Here is a 13,957-nt window from a genome sequence, read left to right on the forward strand (position 1 = left end):
ATATTTCAAACTATTAGAGGGGAAGCATCTGTATCATTGCCCACTAAATATACCCTTGCCAACACCTCCATCTGACACATCAAATGTTGCCTCCACTTCATCCCTACCAGATAATGAAATCAAGATCTTGGCCAATGAATCTGGAGAATACAAATTGGAGGATGTCTTATTAATAGGCAGCCTCCCTCTCTCTCCTAAGTCATTTGGCAAACCAAAAGAGCTCAAAAAGGACTCAAAACCAGTCATGCAATGCCAAAATACCACCTTCCAGTGATGGGGCCCACTTACTGAGGAGAGCCTTGAAGCAGATGTCTCTTCCTGGTTGTACTGGGAAGAGGATGATGATCCAACAAAAATATCCAAAAAAATGTACCCAAAAGCATCTACCATGGTTGAAAGAATGGGTTATAAAGGACATGGCCTAGGACCAAAGGAGAAAGGAAGAAAAGAATCCATAAGTCCTATCTCCTACAGATACAATAGAGGCTTGGGGTACACCCCAGTGCCTAAGATTACTATCGCTAGTGCCCCTTCTAGTCCTTCTTCGGATATCAAAAGTGTTGACGAAGAGGAATTCCATGAAATGCCTTATGAATACGAGAAAGATATCTTCTTTAACACTTACATAAATACCATCACCCCCATAACCCCTCCCACTTCACACAAGCTACATCTTGTCCATCCTGAACTCATTGACTGGGGCCAACGAGACAAACCCACTTTAGATATCTGCACCAATGATAATGCTCTCATTGCTCTCTTGAGGGCGCAAAACCTAGAAGATTGTAACAAAATCAAGGGTATTCAACTACATGAAAAGGGATACTTTGGTAGTCAGGTCAATTCTCTTAGCCACAAAAAAGATAATAAAAGGAAAAGACATGATTCCCTAGGTGAAAACCTCCCTGAGGCACCTTTGGATGAACAAAAAATAAAAACAAAGGGCATATCCGAAAGTGAAAACTTGGAAAAGGCACTTGATGATGAGGGATTTGACCTCTCTACCATTGGTTACCTTCCTTAGGACAAATCAAATTTGTTGATAGAAGAAATAGATAGCATCAACATGGGCACCGAAATCATTCTGAAAAATGTGCTCATTGCCAAATCCCTCACAGAAAAGGAGAAACAAGATTTCATCAACTTCCTTACAGAGGTAAAAAATAATTTTGCATGGTCCTATGCCGATATGCTAGGGTTGGATCTTGCCTTGGTGGTTCACAATCTTGCTGTCTGCCCAGATGCAAAACTTATAAAATAAAAACTGCGCAAAATGCACCCACATATTGCCTTCCTAGTCAAGGCAAAACTCCAAAAGATGTTAGACGTAGAGTTTATCAAACAAGTAGATTACGCTGAATGGGTCTCCAAATTTGTACCTATCGGCAAACCTGTTGGGGGCATCCGCATCTACATAGATTTTTGAGATCTAAATAGAGGTTGCCCTAAAGATGATTTCCCACTCCCCAATATAGACATGATTATGGACCTTACAGTAGGACATGAAATGCTATCGCTAATGGATGGGTTTTTCGGATACAGCCAAATCAGGATAGCAGATGAGGATCAACATAAAACCGCATTCACAACACCATGGGGTACTTTCTATTACCGAGTCATGCCTTTTAGCCTTTAAAATGCTAGAGCTACATATCAACGTGCAATGACAACAATTTTTCATGACCTCTTACACAAAATTATGGAGGACTATGTGGATGATATGCTAGGAAAATCTAGGACAAGATAAGAACACGTCCCCATTCTAAAGCAGATCTTTGAAAGATTAGAAAAAATACAAACTACATCTGAATCCAAAAAAGTGTGTGCTCAAAGTCACATCGGGAAAACTAATAGGATTCATTGTTTCCCACAAAGGCATTGAGGTTGATCCCACAAAGGTAAAAGCTATTATGGAAATGCCTCCACCAAAAACTCTCAGACAACTACGCAGTCTCCTGGGAAAACTCCTATCTATCAAGCGTTTCATTTCACAACTAGCAGATAAGTGCCATCCATTTGCACACCTCCTGCACAAAGACACAAAATTCAAATGGGATTGCTTATGTCAAAAGGCCTTTGAGAAATTAAAAGAATATCTAGCATCACCTCTAGTTTTGATGCCACCTACCCTTGAAAAAACCCTCATTTTGTACATATGTGCTACTACAGTGGCATTGGAGGCATTACTGGCACAAACAGATGATCAAGGGAAGGAACATGCCATTTACTACATCAGTCGGACATTGGTAGCATATGAACTCAATTACACCCCCATTGAAAGAGCATGTTTGGCATTAGTATTTAGCACACAAAAACTTTGACACTATATGTTGAACAACAAAACAAAGCTGATTGCCAAGATAGACCCGCTTAAATATCTCTTGTCTAAAGCTGCTCTCACTAGCAGAACCACTAAATGGGTCATGCTCCTAAGTGAGTTTGACATCAAATATGTGGATAGAAAGGCAATCAAGGGACAAGTCATTACAGATTAGTTGGCTGAAGTTCCACTTCCAGGTGACCATCCTATTCCCACAGAATTACCAGCCGAGTTCATTATGACTGTTTCCACATCCTCCACATGGCAATTATACTTTGATGGCTCTTGCACTCAAAATGGATTGGGGGCAGGAATATTATTGGTTACATCTCAAGGAGATGGCATCCCCAAATCATACAAAATAGCCTTTGTATGTACCAATAACATAGCAGAATACGAGGCACTCATCATAGGTTTGTGTGTGGCAATCCACTGGAAAATACAAGTGTTACAAGTTTATGGTGATTCTCAGCTCGTTATAAAACAAGTCAATAATGATTACCAAACAAAAGATGATAAACTCCTTCCTTACCATACCATGGTTGAAGATATTAAGCAACATTTCACAGCAATCACATTTAATCAAATCCCACAAACAAACAACAGGGTTGCAGATGCAATGGCCACCATTGGCTCCCTCCTTCAAATGCCAGCACACAGTCATAAATGTGAGTTCTTGGTCGAGCAATTATTTATACCAACATATGACCTACCAGAGTCTCAAATAGTGTGTGTTCTTGTTGGTCCTGAGTCCCCTTGGTACCAAGAAACCTTCACTTTCCTCAAAGGCAACACCATTCCCCCACATCTCACCAAAACCCAACAACAAACCTTCATCCACCAATGTGCTCGTTACACCATCCTCGAAGACAATCTATTCAGAAGGCATTTTGATGGTTCCCTCCTAAGGTGCTTAGATAAACAAGAGGCAGAATGGGCATTACGTGAAGTACATGAAGGTATCTGTGGGCCACACTCAAGTGGGCTCACATTGGCTAAAAAAAATTTGAGAACAAGATACTATTGGCCTAAAATGAAAGAAGATACATACAACTATGTCAAGAAATGCATCCCTTGCCAACAACATGGTGACAAGATTCATGCACCGTCACAAGAATTGCAGCCATTTATTACACCCTGGCCCTTCTCACAATGGGGGCTTGATCTCATTGGGAAAATCTACAAGAAAGAGAAAAGAAAGGCAAGTTCAAGCCTAATTGGCTTGGACCATATGTAATCACAGCAAAATATGGATCAGGAGCTTATAAGTTGGCTATGCCTGAAGACGATCCTTTGGATGATCCAATGAATATCATGCACCTCAAAAGATTTTATGCTTAGTCCTCAGAAAGTCTTAAATTGTCAAAAACCAAATCAAGAAAAATAAAAAATGAGAAAAAGATCCTAAAAAAATCATCACTTTGGTGAAAACCTGGCAAACAGGCGCCTTATGACACAAAAAAATAAAAAAAATCAGAAAAAAAGAAAGAAAAACATTTTGTCCATTAGTGAAAACCACTTGGTGGCGCTATGGACAAGTACCTTGGTGAAAAACTTCATGCAGGTGCCAAGGTAAATAACTGGATCCATTGTCTATCATGTTGATACTACAAATCATCCGCCATCCAGTCCACCCATTCGCAACATTCCTTCTCTTCTGACTCCTAATAAAATGCGTGTATGATGATGAGTCTTCGCCAAAGTCATGAACAAGAAATGTCCCATTAAACTGAGCTTCTATGCCTGTCTATAAACTTCAAGAAGTCTTGAGAAACAATCCCAAATCCACTAGTCACTCTCCAAAACCACAGAATCACTTGCCTAATCCAAAAGCCCACTTTTCCCTAGGGATGACTCCTGCCCTCGCCTGGCAACCTAATCCGTCATCCTAGTTCTACTCTTGGCAAGAGGTATCATTTGGTCACAAAGAAGTGACTTGTTATATTTTGTTAGAACTTTTCATATAGACTTGCATCTTTTGCCCTACGACTGCCACTATTTACGACTACCTGGGTTCTTCCATATCTAGGTACGTTATGATAGGCCCATACTGGGGCATATACCATAGTATGGCATGTTTTGGATCCCTCTTGTATAAACCAATGACCTGGTACTAGTGTTTATCAACACTTACCTTCTCGTGTACAAGAGGTATCAGTGTGTTTGAGGGTTTCCTTGCACAAACCCAAAACTTTGTATTAGTGTTTCTTAACACTTGCATTGTTGTGTGCAAGAAATTTCCATTTGTCTATAGAGCTAGTCCACACCCTGGGTTTCTCATGGCATCTTGATTTCTATAATCAGTGGTGCAAGCCACTCAGGGCAACATCAAACAAGGATGGCTCTCCATATTTGTTCTGCAAAAAATCTCACCATCATTCCATCAAATCATAAACTCAATAATCCCATGGAGTTCTCAATTTCCCCCATCTTCCCCCGTGGTCTTGCCTCTCCTATTCTTCTTTCCAAATTCTTCACGACTACTTCATATTTCTTCCTCATTTATCCCTTCCACCATGATTCATCTTCCTCTTTTTTCAAGAATTTTTCATCTTTTTTTCGAAAAAAATCTCGAGGAGGCATATACCTCCCATGCTTTACATTGGGGCATCCTTTTATTCTTCTATCTTCTACACATCACCAAAATAAAGACACTTCAAAATAATTATCTTTAATTCCTCACATAATTAATTCTGATTTTGATCATGTCTTATACAGGATGAATCCTTCCTGAAACCAGACACTCTAATCATGTCTTATACAGGATGAATCCTTCCTAAAACCAGACACTCTGATCATGTCTTATACAAGATGAATCCTTCCTAAAACTAGATGCTCTGATCATGTCTTATACAAGATGAATCCTTCCCAAAACTAGATGTTGTGATCAGTCATTTCTTATACAGGAGGAATCCTTCCTAAAACTAGACATTGCACTCTGATCATGTCTTATACAAGATGAATCCTTCCTAAAACCAAACATTGTGATCTGTCATGTCTTATATAGGATGAATCCTTCTTGAAACTAGACTGAATCTAATTCTTACCAATCAAATCAATATCATCATAAAAAAAACAAAATTATTCTTTGAATCAACGCATCATCACACCTCGCTTCAAAGAGGGGCAAAATGTAGACACTTAAAAATTATTATTTAATTATTTTTAAATCCCCATATAATTAATTAATTAATTATGTTAATTCAAATTCTCCTCAATATTAATTAAATATAATTACTATTGTCACTATGGTATATGACTAATTTATTTAATAAATCAAGCCCTTTCTTTATTCTTCTAAAAATTAATTCCTCACAAATCTCTCTCTTAGCTAATTAATTTCAATTAATTAGTTAACCCACATGATACCTACAAACCATCTTCTTAATTCATCATTAACCTAATAAATTATTCTAGAAACTCCCTAAACTCACTTAACCTTATTCTTCTAATTTTTAATTCCCTCCACTCATTCTCTCTCCTAGTCAAATCCTCCTACAACTCCTAATCCCACCTAACATTTCCTCTAATCCCCTTCCTAATGAGTTGCTAATGGCTAATCATCATGATTAGCCACAAAGTCAACCCCTTGTCCCTTCCATCCAACCACTAGCTTTAAATGCTCTTCTCCTAGGCGAATTGAGATTTTTGAAATCTCACATTCCTCTAGGCATCCCCTCTCCAAAGGAATTTTTAATTCCTTCTTATTCCTCCAATCCATATGATTATCCCTTTTTGGAGGATTTTTAATTCCTCATCTCCATTCTTCAAGGAATCTCACATCCCTTTCTCCTCTCAAGGCACATTGGGAAGCCTTCTCAATGCAACTTGCTCCTCCCAAGTCACATTGGGAAATCTTCCCAATGCACCTTGAGGAGTGTGGAGACAAGAAATGTCTTTAAGGCATGTCTCTTGGTCTCCACACCCACTCTTGGGCCTTGTGTGAACTCACAAGCAATCCTATCCCTTCATCTTGAATCCATCCTAGCCATCCATTCTTCCTCTCCTCCTCTTATAAATTGAGGATTCCATCCCTTCATTTTTCATCTCCAAGTTTAGTAATCTTATGCTGTCCTTTTGAGCCTAGAAAAATCATTTTAGAATCCTTATAATGTCAAAATCATCCTACATCCACACTTAATCATCTCATCTCCATCATCTTCCAAGATCCATCTCATTTGTGCACAACATTGGAGAGCCATCTACATCAAGCAAGCAAAAGGAGCACATCAAGTGGAGCATCACCAAGGGGTGCCTTCACTTCATCAAACTCAATCCGAAGGAGAAGGTAAAATAGAAAGGTGAAATGGTCTCTTCATGATATTTAAGTATTTTTACATGTTTATTTCATTATGTTTTGATCATTTTCCCTTCTAATCTGTTTTCCCCTCTCTAGTTTGATAATCGTCATTGATTTGATTGATGATGAGCTAAGAGTCTCAAAAGACTTGAAGTTGTGTAATGTTCCATTCTATAGCCATTTTGATGCATGTAACCAAAGCTTCATATTCTGTTGTGTTGTTGGTGCATGGAAAGCTTAATTTGTATGATTTTGCAATTGTGTGACCTTGTGGTATGATGAATAGGATGCCTGCTCCTGATCCATGTTGTGTTCCATTATTGATGCTTTCTCCTAGACTGATATTTGGGTGATGTATTCTAAGATATGGACCGAACCCCGGAATGTCTACATATGACCAGGTAAAATTGATTTGCCATCTTTTGAAGGGTTCAAAATATTTTTGCCTTCCTAGTTCTGATAGAAAGTTGTTGGATATAGATCAGTTGTGCCAATGGTAACTGCCTCTGCTGGTTCCATTTGGATAGATGACCTCTCTTGATATTATTCAGGTAAAGTGTTAAATCTCCCATCTTTCGGTACCTCAAGGAGGATTTCACCGTTAGATGCATGCTTTATTTTTACTTTTTCTTGGTCTAATGTTACCAATAAATGGTTTTTAGCATTAGACCTAATATGGTTTTCTTGAATTTCACTTTTGCGACTAGGAGATTTAACACCCACTTGACTTGAATATAGTTTAGCGAAATCCTTGGTGAAAGTTATTGTGGGTTTGATTTCATTAAGGTATAAGGATACGACATGATCATTAAGAAAGTTATCAATTATGGTAATATGTCCTTCATTTTCCTAGTCCATAGGTTCAGGATGGATTAGAGGTAAAGGATCTTCATGTTGAATTATGTCAAAGATATTAGGGGTCATGATATAGATGTCAAAGCTTTCAATATGTATTTCCATTTCTAGAATGATACTCTCATTAGAATGACCTCGTGCAAGTAGCTCCCAATTGTCCTCAATTAAGTCCAAGTCAACCGAATGTGATTCTTATTCAAGTGGCCTAGTTCCTAACGTTTGTCCTACATATGTGTGAACTATATCGATATCTACATCTACTTCTTCCATTTCAAATTCAAGTTGCTCTAGTTTTTTTTCCATGATAGAAAATATTCTTCATTCCCTCAGTAACTTAGTTGCATTTGTTTTTCCATGTTTGAGAAAATTGATGCGAATGATTGTTCCTTTGATTGTGTGCTTGAAGATGCTACCTCTCTATTATGTGGAACAATGACCTCTTGAGCTGATTTTAGATAACTACTACACTGCAATGGATTTTATTCTGTTGAGATTGTGATTTCTTGCCCATTGTAGGGAAACTTTAAGCACTAATGATATGTGGATGGAATAGCCTGTATGTCATGTATCCATGGTCTTCCCAAGAGTATATTGTATGTTAATTCCAAGTCTATAACTTGGCATGCTATGTCTTTTTGCAAAGGTCCCACTCTGATGGGTAATATCACAATTACTTTAGAGGAATTCTCTTCTTCATCATATGCTTTGATTGTGATATTTTTCTAGGGATCAACTGCATCTTCCGAATAACCTAGAGCATGGACTAGACTCAAAGCGAAAATGTTTAATCCATCTCCCCCTTCTATTAGGACATGTTTAACAAGTGTTCTATGAATGAGGACTTCAATTTGCAAGGGAGCATTATGGGGATGTTGCAAGGATTCAATGCTTGGATGTGAAGGAGATGAGCGTTGAAAAGGATCCTCTGAAATAGGTTTGATGGCCATCATGGATATCCCTTGGGGAACTTCATCTTTGGGTTTATTGTTTGGTGATGATGATATGGAAGGTTCTTGCATGTTTTTAAGAGGTGTAGGAATAGATGCCTTTGGAGAATCAATTTTCTTATGGGGGGATGAACCATTGCTAGACATAGGTGCATGATTTTGATCTTCCTTAGCAAAATCCCTTAGGGATCTCTTTAAGAGTTGCATAAAAGAGCCACCTTTCTTTGGATATACATTTGAATCCTTGTGAAGTTTTGACATAGTTGGATTTTGATTTTGGACTTGTTTGATTTATCTGATATGTTGGCTTGTTATGTCTTCTTGTATTTTGATTTGGTATTGCATGTTTCTATGATCTTCAGTTATTTCAAATGTTTCAATTTTTGTTTCAGTGATCTTATGTCTCTGTGCTCTAGTTAAAATGGGCATATATGTGTGTTAGATATTATGCTAGGATTCTATTGTCTAAAAGTTGTTTTGATAAGTGTTCAATTGTCAATGTAAATGCGATAGAGTGATATGACACAAAAAGATGTTTCAAGTGTTTAAAAGATTGCAAGTTTTTCAATCTTTGGTTTTGGAGTGTAATGATGATGATCTTGATAAAAACCAAGTCCAATAGGAATGATATATCCTACAATGTGGGACAAGGTTATCCTGACCAAACATTGTAGTTTCATGATAAAGGATGATAGATCCCAATGAGAAACTATGTTTTGAGTGATCAGTTTATCAAAGAGGGTGATGATGCACTTTGAGATGTTTAGATCTTGAACTTGTTGAATGTGAATACATGAAAATCTTGAGGTGTCTATCTAGCTTTAGAATCCAATTTGACAAATGATAACTTGACCAAGTAAACTAATAAGACAACCCAAGCATAAAATGACAGATAACAGGTGTTTATGATTTGTGTAAATTGATCGAGCAAATATGACAAACCTGAAAAAGATGTGCAAGAAGACAACTCTGGACCAACAGAGACAAAAATTTGTGCGACGGTTTAAGCGGCTTCAGATGATAATACATACAGGCCCATATGACAAATCAAGAATCTCATATGACAAAGCAAAATCTTGTACAACAATTCCCACTTAGAAAAACAATAAACCAGAGGCCTCGTATGATAAAACTTTCTAAAACATACGATAAACAAGAAGGCTCGTACGACAAAACACAAGCTCATATGACTCAAAATAGAATAAAGGTAAAATATGTTGTTTGGAGAAATTTTTGATCATTGAAGTTTGATGTTTTTCTTATGTTTTCCAATTTTAGATGTAAGATTTTCTTGTTTCAGGGATGAAGACACAACAAACATGTGATATGATAAGTGAGCCCAAGCACATTATGCTACCTAAGGAAGTTGGCTAAGACAAGAAACCTTTGCTTGCAAACTTAGGTACACACCTAATAGCTAATCAAAATATAGCTGCTGAGTCTCACATAATGGATTCTCAACATCGTATTATCCGACTCCAAACGCTAATGGGGGCACGATATGGAAAGTGTCTTGGGAGAGTTACTATCTCTCTTACACAAAGATTATCACCCTTTCGGAGGTGAATCGAGTAGCTTCTAATTTAGTTAGAACTAGTAAGAGATCCATTCAACACATCGGGGTATAAACTCAATTAAGAGGTCTCCCAGCCTTGAAAACCAAGGTTTGATATACCTGAAGGTATGAAGGAGATCTATTCCCAAGCACTATCATTGACTTGATTTTCATCAAATCACATTGATTTTATAGTGGGCTGGAGTACTTGGTGTAATCCATTCCCACTTGGGTCATTTCGCTCTCACCAACCTTAATGGCTTAGAGTTATTAGCTCCTCGGGAGGGTAGGATTGCTAAAGATATGCACTAATGAAAGAAAAGGATGAGTCTAGCTTTCTGATCACCTAAGAAAGGTGAGAGTGTGCCTAGAAAATTTAAAGAAGACATAAAGTTTGGTTGAGTCCTCCTAGGAAAATTGCAAAATAGATGCATTAGTAGTCATGATGTGTTTTGGTGAAATGAGGATTTGACAAGCATAATCTTCGACAGTCGTCCTACAAAAACCAGTTAGGCTATCAAAAAACTCACAAACAGACCAAGGTTAGCATTAGTAATAATTAAATTGAAGCACAAAAACCGTAAAATGCAATCTACTTTGAAAACACAGAAGTAGAATTTTGTATGACACTATTTACCTGATCATACGAGTATCCTTTTGTTACCGTATGAGTGCAAAATGGAGCTCGTACGACAATTCAGTATCCTTGAAAGCCCATACAAGTAAGAAATAATTCTTGTCTAAGTGTAGAAAGGAGCTTGTACAAGACTGAAAAATATCTCGTACGAGATTTTGATTTAGACCCAGCCAGAAATGAAGATTTGATGATGCTTGAGAGGCCAAAAATGAGATTTTCGGCCCCACAGTGGGCGCCAAAATGTCGTGCTTGTGAAGTGTGATACTTGGTGCTACAACAAAAACACTCAATAGATCATTACAAGCATGGTTAGCAAATAATAACCAAATAAATATGAACCATGACAAAGTGACCTATCACCTCCTAAGAGATGCGAGTATGGATTTTCTCTCAGATCTGGATAAGCAATCCCAATGACTTGACTACACCTAGACGGAGGATTTGAAATGATAATTATATGCAAAGATGAGATTGATTAAGCTAGATTGATCCAAGAGACTAATTAAGCTAATGCTATACATGATTAAGCTATGATGATGATTCAATTAAGCTAGAAAAGAGATTGATTAAGCTACATGATTCAACAATTCTGCTAGAAAATGATCAAATTAAGCTAATGCAATTGCCTATAACAATGATTCTCAAATGATATGCCTATAGTAACAATTCCTAAATTAATAATGAGATGGGATCCTTTGTACTCCAAAATGGGAGATATTTATACGATTTCCAAGGCCAGGAGTGAGGTGGCAAGAATCAACGATCAAGATTGAGTCTGAAGATATAAAGGGTGAAATTGGAGGAGGTTAGAGAAGAGGTTGGAGGAAGGGACACTTGTCATCTTTGTGGTGACAAGTGTCAAGGAGATTTGCTCATAAAAGGGCAAGTGTCCAAGAGAGGAGACATGTGGCCAAAGTGCCATGCGTCTCAAGAAGAAAATATCCACACCATAGGAGGTTAGGATAAAGAGGTTAGAATGTGAAAGATAGGATAGGGTTAGTTAAACCCAAGGTTAGGTGGAATGGGTGAGGTTAAAGGGATGGTTAGGTTAGGTGGTTAGCAGTGAGGAGGCATGTGGGTAATTTGAATTTAAAAATTCAAATAATAGGAAAAGACTAATTAATTCTCAACAACTCATAAATTGATTTGTTTTAATTAATTAGAGGATTAGAAGAATTGATTTAAAGTGGGGGGAAGATTAATTAATTGGAATTAATTAATCAAAGGGGACTATGGAAATGAACCTATTAAATAAATCCTTAGATTTATTAATAAGTAGATGAAAGTGATAAATTTAATTGAATTGCCTAATGAATTCAATTAAATTAGGAAGTGGGATTAATTAAATAATTGCTTATTTAATTAATTATCTTCAGACCATTTTTAGGTGTATACACTTTGAGATTTAATATAATTAACAACCAACTTGCTATCTCCATGCACTCTTAAGGATTTTATCCCTCTTTTTTTTGTCATTTGGAGACCCAAAACCAAGGCTTCATACTCAACTACATTGTTAGTGCAGCTAAAATGAAGTCTGAAAGAAAAGTAATATTTCTCCCTATTGGCAATTTTTGTGCCAACCTTAATAGGGAGCGGGAAAAAATGTTCCTGGGGGATAAGAGAACAAGAGAACAAAAGACTTTCTTATCCCACGTGTTCCCTCAGGATAAGAAAATAAAGGTAAAATAAAGAACACGACAGCATATCGTGGGAAAAGAATGAACAAGGGTGAGAAAGGGATTTTTCTTATCCTATGAAGTAAAACAGATGAAAAAAATTTCTCATGGGATAAGAAATAACACTAGGATTTTTCTTATCTCATAGAGTTATAAAGTCATCAGTAGCGGGCCATGGGATAAAGAAATCTAGGATTTCTCGGGCCCTAGTCGGCTAAGTGTTAGTCAAGTTCAAAAAAGAGGTCCGTGAGATAGGACTATTGCGGGATAAGAAATTAACCTAGCAAGTGGAATTTTCCCTAATTATCTCATAGTACATTGGAAGAAGCTTTTGGTCATGCAGGGTAATATCCACAAGGAGAAAAAGGGGGATTTTCCTATCCTACAAGGTTACAAGGACATTACAAGTAGCCTATAAGATAAGAGATTAACTAAGGCATGTCTTTCAACTTATCCCATGAGGTTAAAGGAGAAACCATGTCATGTTGTGGGATAAAAAGAAATTGAAGAAAAAGTGATGACTACTTATCCTGCAAGGTGAGGCCGATAGAAGAAAGATGTCATGGGATAAGAAGGCCAATAGAATAAAATATAGTGGGGCCTTATCCTACGAGGATAAGAGGAATATCTCCAAGCGCCACGTGGTAAAATGAAGAAAAAAGGCGACAGAAAATACTTACCACATGGGGTAAAAATAGACCTACAAAGATGTTGCGGGATAAGAGCTCTGAGTTGTTTATCGATCAAGCACAACTAGGAAAATGTGGACCCGAGGTGCCACGTCAGCCATTATGGTTGTTGGATCTTTATATAAGACCGATCCAATGACCATGTTTTAATCTCACATTGGACTTGTTGGATGCCTACATATAGAGATCTTGTGCATCCATCTTTCCACGAATCTCTCAGATCCATGATAGTTTGAATTCATGGTGGTCATTGGGTTTTGAATGCTCTATAGGAGGATGGTTATCGACCCGATGGATGAGGTCGTTCTCCACTTAGTCGGTGCTTGATTATGGACCCGATCTCACTGAAATTGCCAGATTTACTCGTCATAACTCCAGAGGTGATCCTTGCAGGCCAATTTCATATGCCACCATGCCTTTTCAATGCAGAACATAGATCTTTTGTCCCTACAAGTGTGCTTGACTATGCTTATTGACAGGGATTACTTCACCAAGGAATGTTTTTTCTCTTTTCTAGGTTGAGGGACATCTTCCAGAGGGTGTTCCAGCACATTATCAAATTTGTCGATCTAATCTTCTCCCACCTAAGACATTTTGTAACCTAACCATGGTTAGGGTTAGGTTTTTATCAGTTGTAACCATCTTAGTTATGCCTGAACTATAAAGGAAATTTTATAACCTACTTATAGGATCTTCTCCTTTTCTCTGGCAGTAATCTATTATTTCTTCAACTACAAAATCACCTTGCCTCTCATTAATAAAATTCACTTGACTTACCTAGTTTCATTTTATGCAAATTTTGTATTTTCTTTACCTTTTTATGTGAATGCATCTTTTCTTTCTTTTTTAGCATTTGTACCTTACATTGCCCGCAGAGGGTAGTTAACATTTACAATACCATCTTACATTGCCCGCAGAGGATGGTTGATCCTTCTTAGAGTGGTATCTGAGAACATTGTTTGTTCCTCTACCATT

Source organism: Cryptomeria japonica, chromosome 8 (genome assembly GCF_030272615.1).
Source record: "Cryptomeria japonica chromosome 8, Sugi_1.0, whole genome shotgun sequence".
Taxonomy (NCBI): Eukaryota; Viridiplantae; Streptophyta; class Pinopsida; order Cupressales; family Cupressaceae; genus Cryptomeria; species Cryptomeria japonica.